The sequence below is a fragment of the Nicotiana tabacum genome, chromosome 14, assembly GCF_000715075.1.
Source record: "Nicotiana tabacum cultivar K326 chromosome 14, ASM71507v2, whole genome shotgun sequence".
Taxonomy (NCBI): domain Eukaryota; kingdom Viridiplantae; phylum Streptophyta; class Magnoliopsida; order Solanales; family Solanaceae; genus Nicotiana; species Nicotiana tabacum.
The window spans coordinates 7,111,949-7,131,580 of record NC_134093.1 but is presented as its reverse complement, the minus strand read 5'-3'; positions in this window follow the sequence as shown (position 1 = coordinate 7,131,580).

Sequence of the window (19,632 nt, the reverse complement as noted above, 5' to 3'; positions counted from 1 at the left end):
GTGCATAATTCCATTGAAAATGGCATTAATCCAAACCTTTAAACCCCTCAATAAATTATTTAATAATATAATTCTAAATTATATAAACACAAAAAAAAAAACTAAACACAACATAATGTAGGTGAAATGAAAAGAAAAAAAATAGATATTTACAACCGCCCCTCTTTCCTCGAGAACACGAAGAGTTTTTCGTGCAAAGAAAGTGAATGCCATAGCTAAATTTGCTCGTGTATCACTCTAATGAAAGCATTTTTGAAAAATTTGACTGTACCTTGCTTCTGAGATTTCCTACATATCCCTGGCTATAAAGAATTAGGTCAGTGTAGTTCTGGAAATAAATGGTAGCTGGGACTACCGGACACTGGACTTACGACTGTTACTGTTGTTGTTGTTGCTATTACTGTTACTTTCTTCTTACATCAAAAGGAAAAGACAAGAGAACTACATATGTCTCCAAACTAAGAGTTACAAAATTCCTATCTATGTGTCTTGCCGAGTCAAATCTTGATTCTTGACTTGCTCGCTTGTGTTGACCTTAGATTGGATCTTTATGATCTTTGAAGAAAATATTATGGCTCATTCTCGATTGCTTGCTTTCCTGATCCAAATTTGAGAGGATGAATCTTGAGACGCCGAGTTGCTAACACATTATCAAAGCTGACTCCAACTATCTTGCGACCGAAAGACTTCTTTCTTATGATAGGAATGAAAACTGCAAGCTTTAAGTCATCGCAATCTGTGCTCTACGGCTGGGGCCGGTAAAGCCATCAAAGACGAACAAAAAGAACAAAATATTTTTGCCCCAGTTTGGCACTAGGAAAACTTTGTGTGTTATTAGAGAAAGCTATAAACTATCTAATTTGTTGAAAGGAAGATAAAGACAGTAGTATAAACTAGCTAAGTGAGGATATGCAACCACAAAGGGGGTGGGGTGGGGGGGGGGAGAATAGTAACTTCTGTTACCCAAAGGGAATGTAATTAGAGGGTGGTATCCTATATTACTGATAGGAAACGTAACCAGGGATTGGCACTCTGTATTATCGAGAAGGAATGTAACCACGGGTTGGTACCCTGTATTATTGAAAGGAAATGTAACTAGGGGTTGGCACCCTGTATTAGTAGGAAAGAATGTAACTAGGGGTTGGTACCCTGTATTACCGAAAGAAATGTAACCAGGGGTTGGTACCCTGAATTACCAAAAGGAGTGTAACCAGGGGTTGACACCATATATTACCGAAAGGAATGTAACCAGGAGTTGGTACCCTATATTACTAAAAGGAGTGTAACCGGGGTTGGCACCCTGTATTACTAAGAAGGAATGTAACCAGGGGTTGGTACCCTATATTACCGAAAGAAGTGTAATCAGGGGTTGGTATCATGTATTACAGAAATGAAGTGTAACCAAGGTTCGGTACCCTGTATTACCTAAAGGAATATAACCAGAGGTTGGCACCCTGTATTACTGAGAAAGAATGTAACCAGGGGTTCGTACCCTGTATTACTAAAAAGAATGTAACCAGGGGTTCACACTTTGTACTACTAAAGAGAAATGTAACCTGGGGCTGGTACCCTGTATTACCGAAAGGAATGTAACCACGGGTTGGCACCCTGTATTACTAAAAGGAGTGTAATCAGGGATTGGTACCCTATATTACTGAAAGGAGTGTAACCCGGGGTTGGAACCCTGTATTACTAAAAGGAGTGTAACCAGGGGTTGGTACCCTGTATTACTAAAAGGAGTATAACCAGGGGTTGGTACGCTGTGTTACTGAAGAAGAATGTAACTAGGGGTTGGTACCCTGTAATACCGAAATGAGTGTAACCAGGGGTTGATACCATGTATTACCGAAAAGAAGTGTAACCAGGGGTCGGTACCCTGTATTATCGAAAAGAATATAACCAGGGGTTGGCATCCTGTATTACTGAGAAGGAATGTTACCAGGGGTTGGTACCCTGTATTACTAAAAGGAATGTAACCAGGGGTTGGCACTCTGTATTACTAAAGGGAATGTAACCAGGGGTTGGTACCCCATATTACGAATAAAGTGCTGAATCCCTCTAGGCGAAAAGGTTGTTCCCGTGTTAATCTACGTAAAATATCCTGAGCGGAGAGTATTTCTACCCGGAACTATGAGTTGGATCCTTATAGGCAAAAATGTTCTACCTGGGGTAAGCTAGGAAAATAGGAGGTATAACAGTAGTGATGCATGCTGCAAATAAAAAGAAAAATGGAGATTTTAAGGAGCTTACGTTCGGTGACATTCATCCTTAAAGAATTGCCATTCTGTACTTCTTTGATACTGCTTCAAACAAAGAACAATTTGTGAGTTTTTAATGTGGTGGTCGGTTTGTGGCCTTGATGCCCTAAGTAGTTTGAATCCACGGCCGTTCCGCTGTTGAAGAACTGATTTCGTCAGTGTGGTACCGAGGTGCTCGGATACTCTGTATCGCTTTCCAGAGATATTGTCTTTCTGATGTTTCCACTGGCTATTTCATACCCGGATGCCCATGGTACCGCTAATCCTTGTCCCTAAGGAAAGGCAATTTTCCTTTAAAATCAAACTTAGTTGTCTTTCACCAAGAACCAATTTGTGTTTGTAGTGCTTATCAACTTTTCCCATGAAGCAAGTCTTGCTTAGGCGACCTTTTCAGTTTCTTTGTGACACTTTGTCCGCCTTATTAAAAGGGGTCACAGTTAGATTCCTGCCTCCGCCAATGCCGTGTATTTTCTCCAAATTGTGCTAGGTATTACGGGTAAACTGTATCCAGTTTTGCAGCCATTTCTTTGCTTTGCTTTAGATGAAAAATTAGACTGAAATGGACTCAAAGAAAAATTATGGGAAAAAATAGAAGAGAAATTGATTGCGAAAAAGGAATTGTGTCTAAACAAAAGGTGTCCTTTTCGGGGAGAGGACTAGGGAGACTTATCTGGAGGTGTGTGCCGACTTCAATAAATTACGACATGCATTTTGGACTGGATGCCTGATCCGTCTGAGCTGTCTAATTCTCAAAATCTATAGCAAATGTTCATCTTGAAACTGTCTTGGTTATGCTCATGCCGGAGCATCGAAGACCCTCATTCGGCTAGTAGCGCTCTTTGCGGGTTTTCACTAACTGACCTTTCTCATTTCTATACTCACCGTCACCTTATGGTGCCCATTTAGGGTTTTCACCAATAAGACTCTCTCATTTCTCTGTCCACTATCACCTTATAGTGCCCATACGATTTTCACCGATGAGACTCTCTCATTTCTTTTTTTTTCTTTTTTGTTTTGACTAAGATACTACATGCGGAAGGTTAACAAATGCCCTTGACACGAGTTCCAAAAGAGGGAAAATGAAGAAGACCAATACGGCTCAAAAGGGTTAACAAAAGGGTGACACCTATTTGGGATAAAGACCAATAATAGCCTTCGTCATCTCGATTTGAGGAAATAATGCGTACAAATTCTGTAGTGGGTATATATCAAACATAATCTTTCTTGACTGCATCTGCATTAATCGTCATGTCTGGTACCCTTCCTTCTTCATCTACCAAGTGCAAGGCCCCTTTTGGTAACACATTCTTGATGATGTAGGGTCCTTGCCAGTTCGAGGCGAACTTTCCTTTAGCTTGTACTTGGTGTGGAAGAATACGTTTCAAAACGAGTTGGCCTACCTCAAAGTGCCGCAGACACAACTTTTTTATTGTAAGCGCGTGCCATTCTTTACTGGTATAATTGGCCGAAACATACTGCTGCTAGCCATTTTTCATCAATCAGCATCATCAGTTATTCCAAATGGGTCTTTACCTATTATGTATGTTCAATCTCCGATTCTACAACGATCTGGAGAGAGGAAATTTCGATTTCGGCCGGTATTACAGCTTCCATTCTGTATACCAGTAGATAAGGAGTTGCACCAACATATGTGCGAGCAGTCGTGTTGTATCCCAAAAGAGAAAAAGGCAACTTTTCATGCCATTGTTTGGAACCTTGGATCATCTTTCTAAGAATCTTCTTGATGTTCTTATTTTTTGCTTCAACGACTCCATTGACTTTTGGTCGGTAAGGGGTAGAATGGCGATGCACAACTTTAAATTGCTCGCATACCTCCTTCATCAAATGACTATTTAGATTGGTTGCAGTGTCAGTGATAATGGTCTTTGGAATACCAAAGCGACAGGTGATGTTGGAATGAAGAAAGTCTACCACTACTTTCTTGGTGACTTGGTGAAGTAATCAATTACAACCAAAATAAATCTATGCCCATTTGAAGCCTTTGGCTCGATTATCCCAATAACATCCATTCCCCAAGCAATGAAAGGCCAAGGAGAGGACATGGTATCCAACTCCGAAGGAGGGAGTGAATCAGGTCACCATGAATTTGGTATTGGTGACACTTGCAAACGAAACTGAAGCAATCTCGCTCCATTGTAAGCCAATAATACCCTGCACGCAGAATTTTCTTTGCCAAAACATATCCATTCATTGAGGTCCGCATATCCCTGAATTCACTTCACTCATGATCCGCTCAACTTCTGTGGCATCTACGCATCTCAACAAGTTCAAATCTGGGGTCCTTTTGTACAAAATTTCCCCATTCAGGAAGAAACCGCCGCCGAGCCGTCTTATAGTTCTTTCTTGATCTCCTTTGGCATGCTCTAGGTATTCTCTTATTTTCAGGAATCGTTTTATGTCATGATACCATGGTTCACCATCTGGTTCTGTCTCAATTGTATTGCAGTAACTGTGTTGATTCCGAACCTGGATTTCTAGTGGATCGACATGAGTGTTGCCTGGATAAGGGAGCATCGAGGCTATAGTAGCCAAAGCATCGACTAGCTCGTTATGAAACCTAGGAATGTACCTGAACTCGATGGATTTGAATCTTTTTCTCAAGTCTTGCACACATTGTTTGTATGGAATAAGCTTGATGTCTCGAGTCTCCCATTCGCCTTGGGCTTGCCGGATAAGCAAGTCGGAATCTCCCATAACCAATAGTTCATGCACATCCAGATCGAGGGCCATTTTCAAACCCATGATACAAGCTTCATATTATGCTGTATTATTGGTACAGAAGAACTGAAGTCATCTCGTTGCAGGGTAATGTTGTCCAATAGGTGAGACGATGATTGTCCCGATCCTAACTCCTTTGATATTGACAGCCCCATGAAAATACATTTTCCATACATGGTTGTCGTTCGGAACTACTTCCTCTATTGAGTTTACCTCTTTGTCTGGGAAGTATGTGCTAAGTGGCTTTTAATCATCATCAACTGGATTCTCTGCCAAATGATCTGCCAAAGCTTGTGCTTTCATTGCGGTGCGAGTGACATAGACCATGTCGAACTCTGTGAGCTAGATTTACCATTTTGTGAGTCTGCCAGTGGGCATTGGCTTTTTGAAGATGTACTTCAAGGGATCCATTCTGGATATGAGGTACGTAGTGTAGGCCAAAAAATAATGCCTCAGCTTCTGAGCGACCCAAGTTAAGGCACAACATGTCCTTTCTAAAAGAGTGTACTTAACCTCGTAATAGGTGAACTTCTTGTTCAAATAATAGATTACCTGTTCCTTTTTGCCTGTCGCATCATGTTGCCCCAAAACGCATCCAAAGGAATTATCCATCACCGCAGATATAAAAACAAAGGTCTACCAGGTTTAGGTGGGACCAGTACAGGGGGGTTTGACAGATAATCTTTGATCTTGTCAAAAGCATTTGGCAATCGTCTATCCATTTGGTAGCAACATCCTTTTTCAGCAACTTAAAGATGGGATCACATGTGGTTGTGAGCTGAGCAATGAACCTACTGATGTAGTTCAACCTCCCGAGCAAACTCATAACCTCCGTTTTGTTCTTCGGGAATGGCTGATCTGGAATGGACTTTATCTTATATGGATCTAATTCGATGCCTCTCCGGCTGACTATAAAATCGAGGAGTTTCCCAGATAGAACTGTAAATACACACTTGGATGGATTGATCTTAAGGTCATACCTTCGAAGCCGTTCGAAGAAATGTTTCAAATCGAGCACGTGATCACCCTGTATCTTTGATTTTATGATGACATCATCGACATAGAGTTCAATCTCTTTGTGCATCATGTCACGAAAAATGGTGGTCATGACCCTCATGTAAGTTGCCCCTGTATTTTTTAAACCGAATGGCATGACCCTATTACAATAGGTACCTCACGTAGTGGTGAAAGCAGTCTTTTCTGCATCATCCTCATCCATTAGAATCTGGTGGTATCCGGCATAGCAATCCAAAAAAGACTGTATCTCATGCTTTGCGCAATTATCTACAAGAATGTGGATGTTTGGCAAAGGAAACTTATCCTTTGGACTTTCTTTCTTCAGGTCCCTATAGTCAACACAAACTCTAGTTTTTCTATCCTTCTTTGACACAAGCACAACATTTTCCACCCAGGTGGTGTATCAGACAGCTCTGACCACATTAGCGCTTAGTTGCTTCATTATTTCCTCTTTGATTTTGTCACTCATGTCCATTTTAAATTTTCGTTGCTTTTGTTGGACCGGTAGAAAATCAGGATATGTGGGAAGCTTATGAACCACTAGTCAGCACCTAAACCTGGGGTTGGAACCCTGTATTACTGAAAGGAGTGTAACCAGGGGTTGGTACCCTGTATTACTAAAATGAGTATAATCAGGGGTTGGTACGCTGTATTACTGAAGAAGAATGTAACTAGGGGTTGGTACCCTATAATACCGAAATGAATGTAACCAGGGGTTGGTACTATGTATTACCGAAAAGAAGTGTAACCAGGGGTCGGTACCCTGTATTATCGAAAGGAATATAACCAGGGGTTGGCACCCTGTATTACTGAGAAGGAATGTTACCAGGGGTTGGTACCCTGTATTACTAAAAGGAATGTAACCAGGGGTTGGCACTCTGTATTACTAAAGGGAATGTAACCAGGGGTTGGTACCCCGTATTACAGATAAAGTGCTGAATCCCTCTAGGCGAAAAGGTTGTTCCCGTGTTAAGCTACGTAAAATATCCTGAGCGGAGAGTATTTCTACCCGGAACTATGAGTTGGATCCCCATAGGCAAAAATGTTCTACCTGGGGTAAGCTAGGAAAATGGGAGGTATAACAGTATTGATGCATGCTGCACATAAAAAGAAAAATGGAGATTTTAAGGAGCTTACGTTCGGTGACATTCGTCCTTAAAGAATCGCCATTCTGTACTTCTTTGGTCCTGCTTCAAACAAAGAAAAATTTGTGAGTTTTTAATGTGGTGGACGGTTTGTGGCCTTGATGCCCTGAGTAGTTTGAATTCACGGCCATTCCGCTGTTGAAGAACTGATTTCGTCAGTGTGGTACCGAGGTGCTCGGATACTCTGTATCGCTTTTCGGAGACATTGTCTTTCTGACGTTGCTCCTGGCTGTTTCATACCAGGATGTCCATAGTACCGCTAATCCTTGTCCCTAAGAAAATGCTTTCCTTTAAAATCAAACTTGGTTGTCTTGCACCCAGAACCAATTTGTGTTTGTAGTGCTTATCAACTTTTTTCATGAAGTAAGTCTTGCTTAGGCGACCTTTTCAGTTTCTTTGAGACACTTTGTCTGCCTTATTAAAAGGGATCACAATTAGATTCTTGCCTCCTCCAATGTCGTATATTTTCTCCAAATTGTTCTCGGTATTACGGGGAAACTATATCCAATTTTGCAGCCATTTCTTTGCTTTGCTTTTAATGTAAGATTAGACCGAAAGGGACTCAAAAACTATTTATGGGAAAAAGCAGAAGAGAAATTGATAGCGAAAAAGGAATTGTGTCTAAACAAAAGGTGTCCTTTTCGGGGAGAGGAATAGGGAGACTTATCTGGAGGCGTGTGCCGACTTCAATGAATTACGACATGCATTTTGGACTGGATGCTTGATCCGTCTGAGCTGTCTAATTATCAAAATCCGTAGCAAATGTTCATCTTGAAACTGTCTTGGTTGTGCTAATGTCGGAGCATCAAAGACCCTCATTCGGCTAGTAGCGCTCTTTGAGGGTTTTCACTAACTAACCTTTCTTATTTCTATACTCACCGTCACCTTATGGTGCCCATCTAGGGTTTTCATCAATAAGACTCTCTCATTTCTCTACCCACTGCCACCTTATAGTGCCCATACATTTTTCACCGATGAGACCCTTTCATTTTTTTTTGACTAAGATACTGCATGCGGAAGGTTACCAAATGCCCTTGGTATGGGGACTTCAAACATTATCAAAGATCGACGACCTTCATTCGGCTAGTAGCGCCCTTTACGGGTTTTCGCTAATTGACCTCTCTCATTTCTCTACTCACTGTCGCTTTATAGTACCCATACATTTTTTTATTTTTAATTAAGATACTGCATGCAGAAGGTTTCCAAACGCCCTTAGCATGTGAATTTCAAACATTCTCAAATATCGATAAGAAGTTCCTAACAGGGAAAAGGCGAAAAGAACCTTGAAATAAATTACAACTTTTGGAACCATTTTTACGGAAAAGACCGTAAAATAAAACACACTTCTGCCCCAGTTTTGGAGTATTAGGAATATGGACTTTTGTTAAGATGGGACCGAACGCAGAGTAAGGCTACCTACGTATCCTTTCAGAATCAGGTCGGATGTAGTTCACTGAACTCAGACGGTTTGTTGTAAGATTTGTTTTTGTTTGCAAGTACACGGGTTCCAAAAGAGGGAAAATGAAGAAGACCAATACGGCTCAAAAGGGTTAACAAAAGGGTGACACCTATTTGGGATAAAGACCAATAATAGCCTTCGTCATCTCGATTTGAGGAAATAATGCGTACAAATTCTGCAGTGGGTATATATCAAACATAATATCTCTTGACTGCATCTGCATTAATCGTCATGTCTGGTACCCTTCCTTCTTCATCTACCAAGTGCAAGGCCCCTTTTGGTAACACATTCTTGATGATGTAGGGTCCTTGCCAGTTCGGGGCGAACTTTCCTTTTTCACATAAAAACTTTCCGAAAACTTTTACGGACTGTGAACGCAAGTCGAGGAATGATAAATAGAGCTTTTCGATGTCTTAAAATATAGAATTAATTATTAAATTTAAAGATGATATTTTGGGTCATCACAATATATATATATATATATATATATATATATATATATATATATATATATATATATATATATATATATTAGCGACATGGGTACACGCACAAATCGCGTACCTTATGACTAGTAATAGTAATACATTTCTAAGAAAAGTATTCGAAGTTTTCATTTTTTATCAACTTTGACTAGAAATCTTTGAGATCTTAAAGATGTTGAAAATCATCATTAACCAACCATGTATAGGACGTATCATTGCCGCTTGAAGTTGATTAAATGCCCTATCGACTTGCAACTAATAAGGAAAATAGTTATAGGCAGGCCGCTTTTAAGTCGGCTTTTGATACTATTGTAGTTTCAGATATACATTCTAACTTAGCTAGTGATCAAATAGACACCTCAACTCAACAAAAATGTGTCTCTTATTGCATGTATGTCATCGCATTCCTCGGGAATCTGAAACAAATTTTGCATTTTTATTGTTGCTGAAATAAAAGTGATCACATATATTAATAAAAAAGGGATGCCCAGTGCACTAAGCTCCCACTATGCACGGGGTCTGAAGAACGGACGGATTACAAGGGTCTATTGTACGTAATTTTACCCTGTGTTTCTACAAGAGGATATTTTCACGGCTCGAACTAGTGATCACATATGATTAGTATAATGTGAAACCATCATCATATGAGACATGCCATCCTTGCCTACAAGGTGGAGCCTTTTAATCATACTCAGCACAACAGCTCCATCTCTTTTTCCAATTTTTTCTTCCTGTATTTGGCCTCTTATCCTTGTCGTTCCACTTATAGACGATTACTCCAGTTCAGTCACTCCATTCTCCATCAATTCCTTGGTGAGGCAGAGCCACAGAAAATAGTCCTTTATCTCCTGTTGGTGCTCAAAAGCAAACATCCATACAGATAAGATGATCAATGTTGAAATAGCAGCAAAAGAAATTAACGAATAGAAGCTAAAAAGTCAAGTGACTCACTAATCATGCATCAATCTCACACAACTGATTAATTTGCCACAGTAAACACTACTGAGAAATGCCTTCTATTCACTTCAAAATTGTCACGACCAAAAATCCACTATAGGTCGTGATGGCGCCTAATATCGCCGTCAAGCAAGCCAACAATAATTTACCAATTTCATTACCCATTTTAGAAATTTAAAATCAACATTTTTCGTTAATCAAATAATGTGAAATATAATTTGCATGGTGAATGATAATATGAACATGAACTATTATGACGAACTACCTGTAGTAGCCCCCAAAATCCGGTGTCACAAGTGCATGACCATCAAGTAAAGAACATAATAAAATACATGTGATGACCCAAAAATGTCATCTTTAATTTAAACGTTCATTTCTGTGTTCTATGATGATGTTGAGAGCTTACCTGCTATGAGTTACGTATCACCTGAATAGTTGATGTTAATGGCATTCCTTTTCTAGTAATATATTTCTTATGATGCCACTGTCAGTATTGTTTTCATGTTGTGTTACATTGATTGGATTATGTATCTGTTGTTAGGATTGGTTTCTGGGATTCTCTGGCAGGTGGATAGGCCCGGTTACAAAGGAAATTCTAGCAAAATTTTTGAAAATTTTGGGAGTTAGTAAAAATTCGAGAAGTTGAAATGGGTGAAAGAAAAGATAAGTTATGTTATGTGTTTGGGGGCGAACTCTACTTCTTATTTGAGGACTATTAATATTATGGATGCCAATTGGATATGATAACAAGTGCACGAGGCATATTATAAGTGATGTGGGGTCTAAGGAAAGGCCTAAGTCTAAGTCAAGTTGAAAAATTTCATAATAGATTAAAGTTTCAAATGGGTACGCACAAGACCAAATATTGAACGAGCATATCTACCTATATAAAAAGAATTATGTGATGATCTACATATAAAATGAAATATCTTCGAGTCTAGTTTCTAACACTTCAAACCGTTCGTCATTTGGACACTCCTACAAGAAGGTATGACCAAATTACCAAACGCTGGCAGAATGCGCGTATGCGGCCAAATCTGCGATCGCAGAACCATTATGCGATCGCAGACCTGTCCAGTGAAGCCTATTTCTGGCACCGATTTTGCGGTGCATTGTGCGACCTGCATACTCATTATGCGGTCCATTGTGCGACTGCAGACTTGATTTCGGAGGGTTAATTTTCCTATTTTCATAACCCGACCCCATTTTGATAAATAGCCATTAGGGCTTATTTTGGGGTGTTTTTCTGAGAGTTTTAGAGAGAGGTTAGAGCATTTTAGAGAGATAAATAGGAAACCTATCATTCTAATTATCCAATCTTGCACCAATCTTCTAGAATCAAGGAAGCAAATCACAAGTTCTTCATCTAAAAGGTAAGGTTCTAACCCTTAGTCTTCAATTTTGAGTTTGGGTAAAGTTGGGTAATTGTGAGTGTGATTCTTGGATGTGAGAGTTTTAGTTATACATGCTTGTACCAATAAGGTTGTCGGAAGATTGTTGAGTTAAAATAGGTAAAGATTGGATTGAAAATGGTAGAAATATTCGAAGACTTTAATTTGAAAGGCAATCCGATGTCGGAATTCGATAATTTTGGTATGGTTGAACTCGTATCGGAACAAGTATTCAGTTTTTGTGAGTTTTTTCGGGATTCAAGATGTGGGTCCCACCATTTACTTTTAAAATAAATTTTGGATTTTAATCCGAAAAATTTATAATTTCATATAGAATTAGTTCCTACGATTCTTGTTGAGTATGTTGAATTGTTTGTGATTAGATTTGAAGCTTTCAGATACGAATTTGTGAGGCAAAGGTGTATTGGAATCTTGAAATTTATTTGCAAAGCAAGGTAAGTGCAGAGGTTAACCTTGACTTGAGGGAATAGAACCCTTAAATTATTTGTTATGTGAAATTCATGTGAACGACGTAGAGGCGAGATGACGAGTGTCTATACGTCGTCAAATTAATTATTTGCATAATTACTTGAAAAATCATAAATCGTTTTAAATCATGAATTAATTATTATATTAATTGTTTCTCTCATGTTCTTTTCTCAATATCATGCCTTGAATCCATGCTATAATTGCTACATGCTTATTTGATTTATGTGACTTAATTGCCAGTTGACGTTTAGCATACTAATTATTAAAATGCCTATTACATCCTTAATTTTCACAATTAATTGCTACTTGTCATCACTAATTTCTAATAAATTATAATTATTGTATGCTTGTTGTCTTATAATTTTATATTAATTATTGTATTTATTGGAGTAATTTCTTTTATAAGAATTGGTAAATGAATATATTTGAGGAGCGAGTTGCACGCCGCAACGAAAATGAAAGTGAATATATTGGAGGAGCGGGTTGCACGCCGCAACAGAATTGATAAAAATAAATATATTGGAGGAGCGGGTTGCATGCCGTAACAGAATTGATTGAAATGAATATATTCGAGGATTGGGTTGCACTCCACAACAGAATTGAAGATGAATATATTGTGGGAACGGGTTGCACGCCGCAACAGAAACTGAATATATTGTTGGCTTCAGCTGTTGAAAAGAGACACCTATTTTATTTCTATTATTGTTGTTATTATTGTTATTGCGTACAGGTTAATGTATGTGACCTGCCTTAGCCTCGTCACTACTTCGTCGAGGTTAGGCTCGACACTTACTGGGTATATGGGGTCGGTTGTACTCATACTACACCAGAGTTGGTCCCAGCGGCGTATAGTAGATTTGCTCAGATTTAGCTATTCGCAGGAGACTTGAGGTATAGCTGCATGTCGTTCGCTATTCTGAAGTCCCCTTCCACTTTATCATAGTTGTGTATTTCTTTCAGACAACTTTATTTTCATTTAGAACTTTATTTGTATTATTCTAGTAGCTCGTGCACTTGTGACACCAGTTCTGGGATGTTATTTAAACATCGCTATTATTATGGATTATTCACTTGATTTCAGACTTTATTTCTGCATTTGTTTCTTTGTTATTAATTAATTTAAAATAGTTTTAAAATGGCTAATATTATTCTAACGTTGGATTGCCTAGCAAGTGAAATGTTAGGCGCCATCACGACCCCAAAGGTAGGAATTTCGGGTCGTGAAAAGTTGGTATCAGAGCACTAGGTTACATAGGTCTCACGAGTCACGAGCAAGCTTAGTAGAGTCTGAAGGATCGGTACGGAGATGTCTGTACTTTCTTCTAGAGGTTTTGAAGTTTAGGAACAATTTCACTTCTATTCTACTCTATCGTGTGATTTTATTCTATCATTGACGATTCAATTCTCCTATTCTTGTCCTCTCGCAAATGGCGAGAACATGCATTGCATCTACAACTGGATAAGAGCCAGAGTCCCCAGTGACAGCTAAGACTAGAGGCAGAGGTCGAGGCCGATATAGAGGCAGAGGAAGAGCTCAATCTGGAGCTCGAGCAGCAATACCTGTTGTAGAACCTTAAGTGGATTTAGAAGCGGAGGTTCCAGCTCAGACGGTACCTATTGGACCAGTTCAGGTTCAGGAAGGATTCATAGCTACTTCAGTACTTCTGGACACTATAGTCCATTTGGTGAGTCTTATAGAGGGTATGGCCCAAAATGGTACATTTCCAGTGGCACCAACCGTCTCATAGGTTGGGGAAAGAGCACAAACTCCCACTACTCCCACTCCGGAGCAGATAGCTCCCCAGTATTTACTAGACTAACTGGTTCGCCTGCACTTACCTGGGAGCAGTTCTCACAGCTATTTTCTAGAGAAGTTTATTCCTATTACTCTGAGAGAGGAGTACCATAGGGTATTCGAGCGTCTTCAGCAGGGTAGCATGACCGTCACCCAGTATGAGACTCGATTTGTGGACTTAGCACGTCATGACATCATCTTGCTTCCTACTGAAAAGGAGAGAGTGAGGAGATTCATTGATGGACTCACTTATACTATCAGGATTCATATGGCCAAGGAGAGAGTGAGTGATATTTCCTTCCAGTCGGCCGTGAAAATTGCTAGGCGATTAGTTCGTCCTCAAGAGAGAGGGCCAGTGTCAGATAAGAGGCCCCTTCATTCTAGTAATTTTAGAGGCGTCGCATCTTGAGGCATGGGTAATTATGGTAGGGGTCAGGTACCTAGAGGTGGAGGTCAAGTCGTTAGAGGTGGAGGTCAGACCGTTAGAAGTAGAGGTCAGGCCGTTAGAGGTGGAATCCAGTCAGTTAGAGGTCGTCCCAGAGGTGTAGTTCAGAGTGGTGGGGCCCAGGCCCGATTTTATGCTTTCCCAGCTAGGTCTGAGGTCGAGTCATCTGACGCCGTGATCACAAGTATTATTCCAGTTTTCCATAGAGATGCTTCCGTTCTATTTGATCAGGGATCTACTTATTCCTATTTGCCCTCCTAATTTGCTTCATATCTGGTTATGCCTCATGATTATTTGGTTGCTTTTGTGTGTGTCCATACTGGTGGGAGATTCTGTTGTGGTAGATCATGTCTATCGTTCGTGTGTAGTTACTATTAGGAGTCTTGAGACTAGCATGGATCTTCTACTTCTTGATATGGTAGATTTTGATGTCATCTTGGTATGGATTGACTGTCACCTTATCATGCTATATTGGATTGTCACGCCAAAACGGTGACCTTCTCCATGCCAGGGTTACCTCGAATATAGTGGAAAGGAACCCTTGGCCATTCCACCAGCAAGGTTATCTCTTACATGAAAGCTCAGCGTATGATCTAGCTTATTTGGCTTATATTCGCTATCCTAGTGCGGATATTACTTCTATGGACTCAGTACCAGTTGTTCGTGAATTTCTAGAAGTATTTCCTGCATATTTGTCGGGGATGCCACCCGATAGAGATATTGACTTCTGTATTTATTTGGCTCTCGGCACTCAGCCCATATCTATTCCTCCATATCGTATGGCCCCGCCTGAGTTGAAATAATTGAAGGAGCAATTGAAAGACTTGCTTGATCATGGATTCATTAGACTTAGTGTCTCTCCCTGGGGTGCACCAGTGTTATTTGTAAAGAAGAAAGATGGTTCAATGCGGATGTGTATAGATTATCGGTAGTTAAACAAGGCTACTATCAAGAACATGTATCCATTGCCAAAAATTGATGACTTATTAAATCATCTTCAGGGTGCCAAGGTGTTTTCAAAGATCGATTTGAGGTCTGGTTACCATTAGCTGAAGATTAGGGCATTCGATGTTCCTAAGACAAATTTTCGGACTCGTTATTGGCATAACGAATTCCTAGTGATGTCATTTGGGCTGACAAATTCCCCAACAACATTTATGGATTTGATGAACTGGGTATTCAAGCCCTATTTAGATTCTTTTGTGGTTGTATTAATATATGATATGTTGATTTACTCCAGCAGTCGATAGAAGCATGAGCAACATCTTTGGATTGTGATTCAAACTTTGAAGAATAATCATTTATATGCCAAATTTTCAAAATGCGAGTTTTGGTTAAACTCAGTTGCCTTTTTGGGGCATGTTGTATCGGCAGAAGGCATAAAGGTGGATCCTAAGAAGATTGAGGCAATTCAGAACTGACCTAGGCCTACTTCAATTACAGAGATACAGAGTGTTTTGGGTTTGGCGGGTTATCGCCGGTTCGTGGAAGGGTTTTCATCTATAGTAAGCCCATTGACCAGACTGACCCAGAAAGGTGTCCCATTCAGATGGTCAGATGAGTGTGAGTTTAGCTTTCAGAAGCTCATGACTTCTTTGACTATGGTGCCAGTGTTGGTACTACCCACAAGTTCATGATCTTATACGGTATATTGTGATGCATTTCACATTGGGCTTGGTGCAGTATTAATTCAAGATGGCAGGGTGATTACATACGCGTCGCGACAATTGAAAGTTCAAGAGAAGAATTATCCTGTTCATGACTTAGAATTGGCAGCCATTGTTCATGCACTGAAAATTTGGAGGCATTACCTGTACGGTGTCTCATGTGAGGTATTTACTGATCATCGTAGCCTACAATATATGTTCAAACAAAAAGATCTCAATTTGAGGCAGAGAAGATGGTTGGAGTTGTTGAAAGACTATGATATCACCATTTTGTATCACCCCGGAAAGGCCAATGTGGTGGCCGATGCTTTGAGTAGAAAGGCTGTTAGTATGGGTAGCCTTACGTATATTCCGGTTGATGAGAGGCCATTATCTGCATATGTTCAGACTTTGTCCAATCATTTCATGAGGTTAGATGTTTCAGAATCCAGTATGGTTCTAGCCTGCACAGTCGCTCGGTCTTCTTTATATAAGCGCATCAGAGGGCGACAGTATGATGATCCTCATTTGCTTGTCCATAAGGACACGGTGCGACACGGTGGTGCCAAGCAGGTTGATGTGGGAGATGATGGAGTTCTGCGGATACATGGTCGTATTTGTGTTCCTAATGTGGATGGGCTTTGTGAATTAATTCTTGAAAAGGCCGACAGTTCCCGGTATTCTATTTATCTGGGTGATACCAAAATATATCAAGATTTGCGACAACATTATTGGTGGAGGAGAATGAAAAAAGATATAGTTGCATATGTAGCTCACTGTCTAAATTGTCAGCAAGTTAAGTATGAGCATCAGAGACCTGGTGGTTTTCTTCAGAAGTTAGAAATTCCTGAGTGGAAGTGGAAGCGTATCACTATGGCTTTTGTTGTTGAGCTTCCACGGACTCAGAGAAAGTTCGATGCAGCTTAGGTCATTTTGGACAGGTTGACCACGTCGGCATATTTTATTCCAGTAGCAGTTACCTATTCTTTACAACGGTTAGCAGAGATTTACATCTGCGAGATTGTACGCCTTCTTGGTGTGCTCGTGTCTTTTATTTCTGATCGAGGTACACAGTTCACCTCGCACTTCTCGAGAGATGTACAGCATGAGTTAGGCACACAGGTTGAGTTGAGTAATATTTCATCCAAATATAGACGGACAGTCAGAACGTACTATTCAGATATTGGAAGATATGCTTCGCGATTGTGTTATATACTTTGGAGGTTCTTGGGATCAGTTCATGCCACTTGCAAAGTTTTCCTATAATAACAGCTACCAGTCGAGCATTTGAATGGCTCTATATGAAGCATTATATGGGAGGCGATGTCATTCTCCAGTTGGCAGGTTTGAACCGAGAGAGGCTCGGTTGTTGGGTACCGATTTGGTATAGGATGCATTGGATAAGGTCAAGATTATTCAGGATCGACTTTGCACAGCCCAGTCTAGGCAAAAGAGTTATGCCGACCGTAAAGTTCGCGACGTTGCATTCATGGCAGAAGAAAGAGTATATCTCAGAGTTTCACCTATGAAAGGTGTAATGAGATTCAAAAAGAAGGTCAAGTTGAGCCCTAGGTATATCATACCCTTTGAAATTCTTGAAATGGTGGGTGAAGTAGCCTACAGGCTTGCGCTACCACCTAGTTTATCAACAGTTCATCCGGTGTTTCATGTATGCATGCTTTGGAAATATTATGGTGATTAGTCCCATATGTTAGACTTCAGCTTAGTTCAATTGGACAAAGATTTGACTAATGAGGATGAGCCGGTAGCTATTCTAGCTCAGCATGTCCGTCAGTTGAGGTCTAAGGTTATCCTTCAGTTCGGGTATAATGGAGAGGTCACCCGATTGAGGCAGCTACCTGGGAGTCTAAGTCGGACATATAGAGAAAATATTCACATCTTTTCACCAGCTCAGGTACTTTTCTAATTCCGTTCGAGGACGGACGTTTGTTTTAGAGGTGAAGATTGTGATAACCCAAAAATGTCATCTTTAATTTAAACGTTTATTTCTGTGTTCTATGAAGATGTTGAGAGCTTACATGCTATGAGTTACGTATCACCTGAATAGTTGATGCTAATGATGTTCCTTTTCTAGTAATGTATTGCTTATGATGCCACTGTCAGTATTGTTTTCGTGTTGTGTTATATTGATTGGATTATGCGTGAGTTGTTAGGATTGATTTCTGGGATTCTCTGGCAGGTGGATAGGCCCAGTTACAAAGGACATTCTAGCGAAATATTTGGAAATTTTGGGAGTTAGTAAAAATTTAAGAAATTGAAATGGGTGAAAGAAGAGATAAGTTATGTTATGTGTTTGGGGGCGGACTCTACTTCTCATTTGAGGACTATTAATATTATGGATACCAATTGGATATGATAACAAGTGTACGAGGCATATTATAAGTGATGTGGGGTCTAATGAGAGGCCTAAGGCTAAGTGAAGTTGGAAAATTGCATAATAGATTAAAGTTTCAAATGTGTTCGCACAAGACCACATTTTGAACGAGCATATCTACCTATATATAAGGAATTATGTGATGCTCTACCTATAAAATGAAATATCTTCGAGTCTAGTTTCTAACACTTCAAACCATTTGTCATTTGGACACTCCTATAGGCAGTTATGACAAAATTAGCAAAGGCTGGCAGAATGCGAGTCTGTGGCCAAATCTGCGGTCGCAGAACCATTTTGCGATCGCAAAAGTTGTTATGCGACTGCAAAACTGGTCGCAGACCTGTCTAGTGAATCCCATATCTGGGCACCGATTCTGCGGTGCATTGTGCGACCCGCATACCCATTCTGCGGTCCATTATGCGACCGCAGACCTGATTTCGGAGGGTTAATTTTTCTATTTTCATAACCCATCCCCATTTTGATAAATAGCCACTAGGGCTTATTTTGGGGTATTTTTCTGAGGGTGTTAGAGAGAGGTTAGATCTTTTTAGAGAGAGCAAGAGGAAACCTAACATTCTAATCATCCAATCCTGTACCATTCATCAAGAATCAAGGAAGCTAATCACAAGATCTTCATCTAAAAGGTAAGGTTCTAATCCTTAGTCTTCAATTTCGAGTTTGGGTAAAGATGGGTAATTATGAGTGTGATTCTTGGATGTGAGAGTTTTAGCTATACATGCTTGTACCAATTAGGTTGTGGGAAGATTGTTGATTTGAAATGGGTAAAGATTGGATTAAAAATGGTAGAAAACGTCAAAGACTTTAATTGAGGAGTTGAAAGGCAATCCGATATCGAAATTCGATAATTTTTGTATGGTTGAACTCGTACCGGAACATGCGTTCGGATTTTGTGAGTTTTTTCGCGATTCGAGACGTGGGTCCCACCATTTACTTTTAAAATAGATTTCAGATTTTAATCCGGAAAATTTATAATTTCTTATGGAATTAGTTCCTACGATTCGTGTTGAGTATGCTGAATTGTTTGTGATTAGATTTGAAGATTTCAGACACGAATTCGCGAGGCAAAGGTGTATTGGAATCTTGAAATTTGTTTGCAAAGCGAGGTAAGTATCGTGGTTAACCTTTACTTGAAGGAATAGAACCCTTAAATTATTTGTTATGTGAAATGCATGTGAACGACGTATAGGCGAGGTGATGAGTGTCTATAGGTCGTCAAATTAATTGTTTGCATAATTACTTGAAAAATCATAAATCGTTTTAAATCATGAATTAATTATTATTTTAATTATTTCTCTCATGTTTTTTTCTCAATATCATGCCTTGAATCCATGCTATAATTGCTACATGCTTATTTGATTTATGTGACTTAATTGCCACTTGACGTTTAACA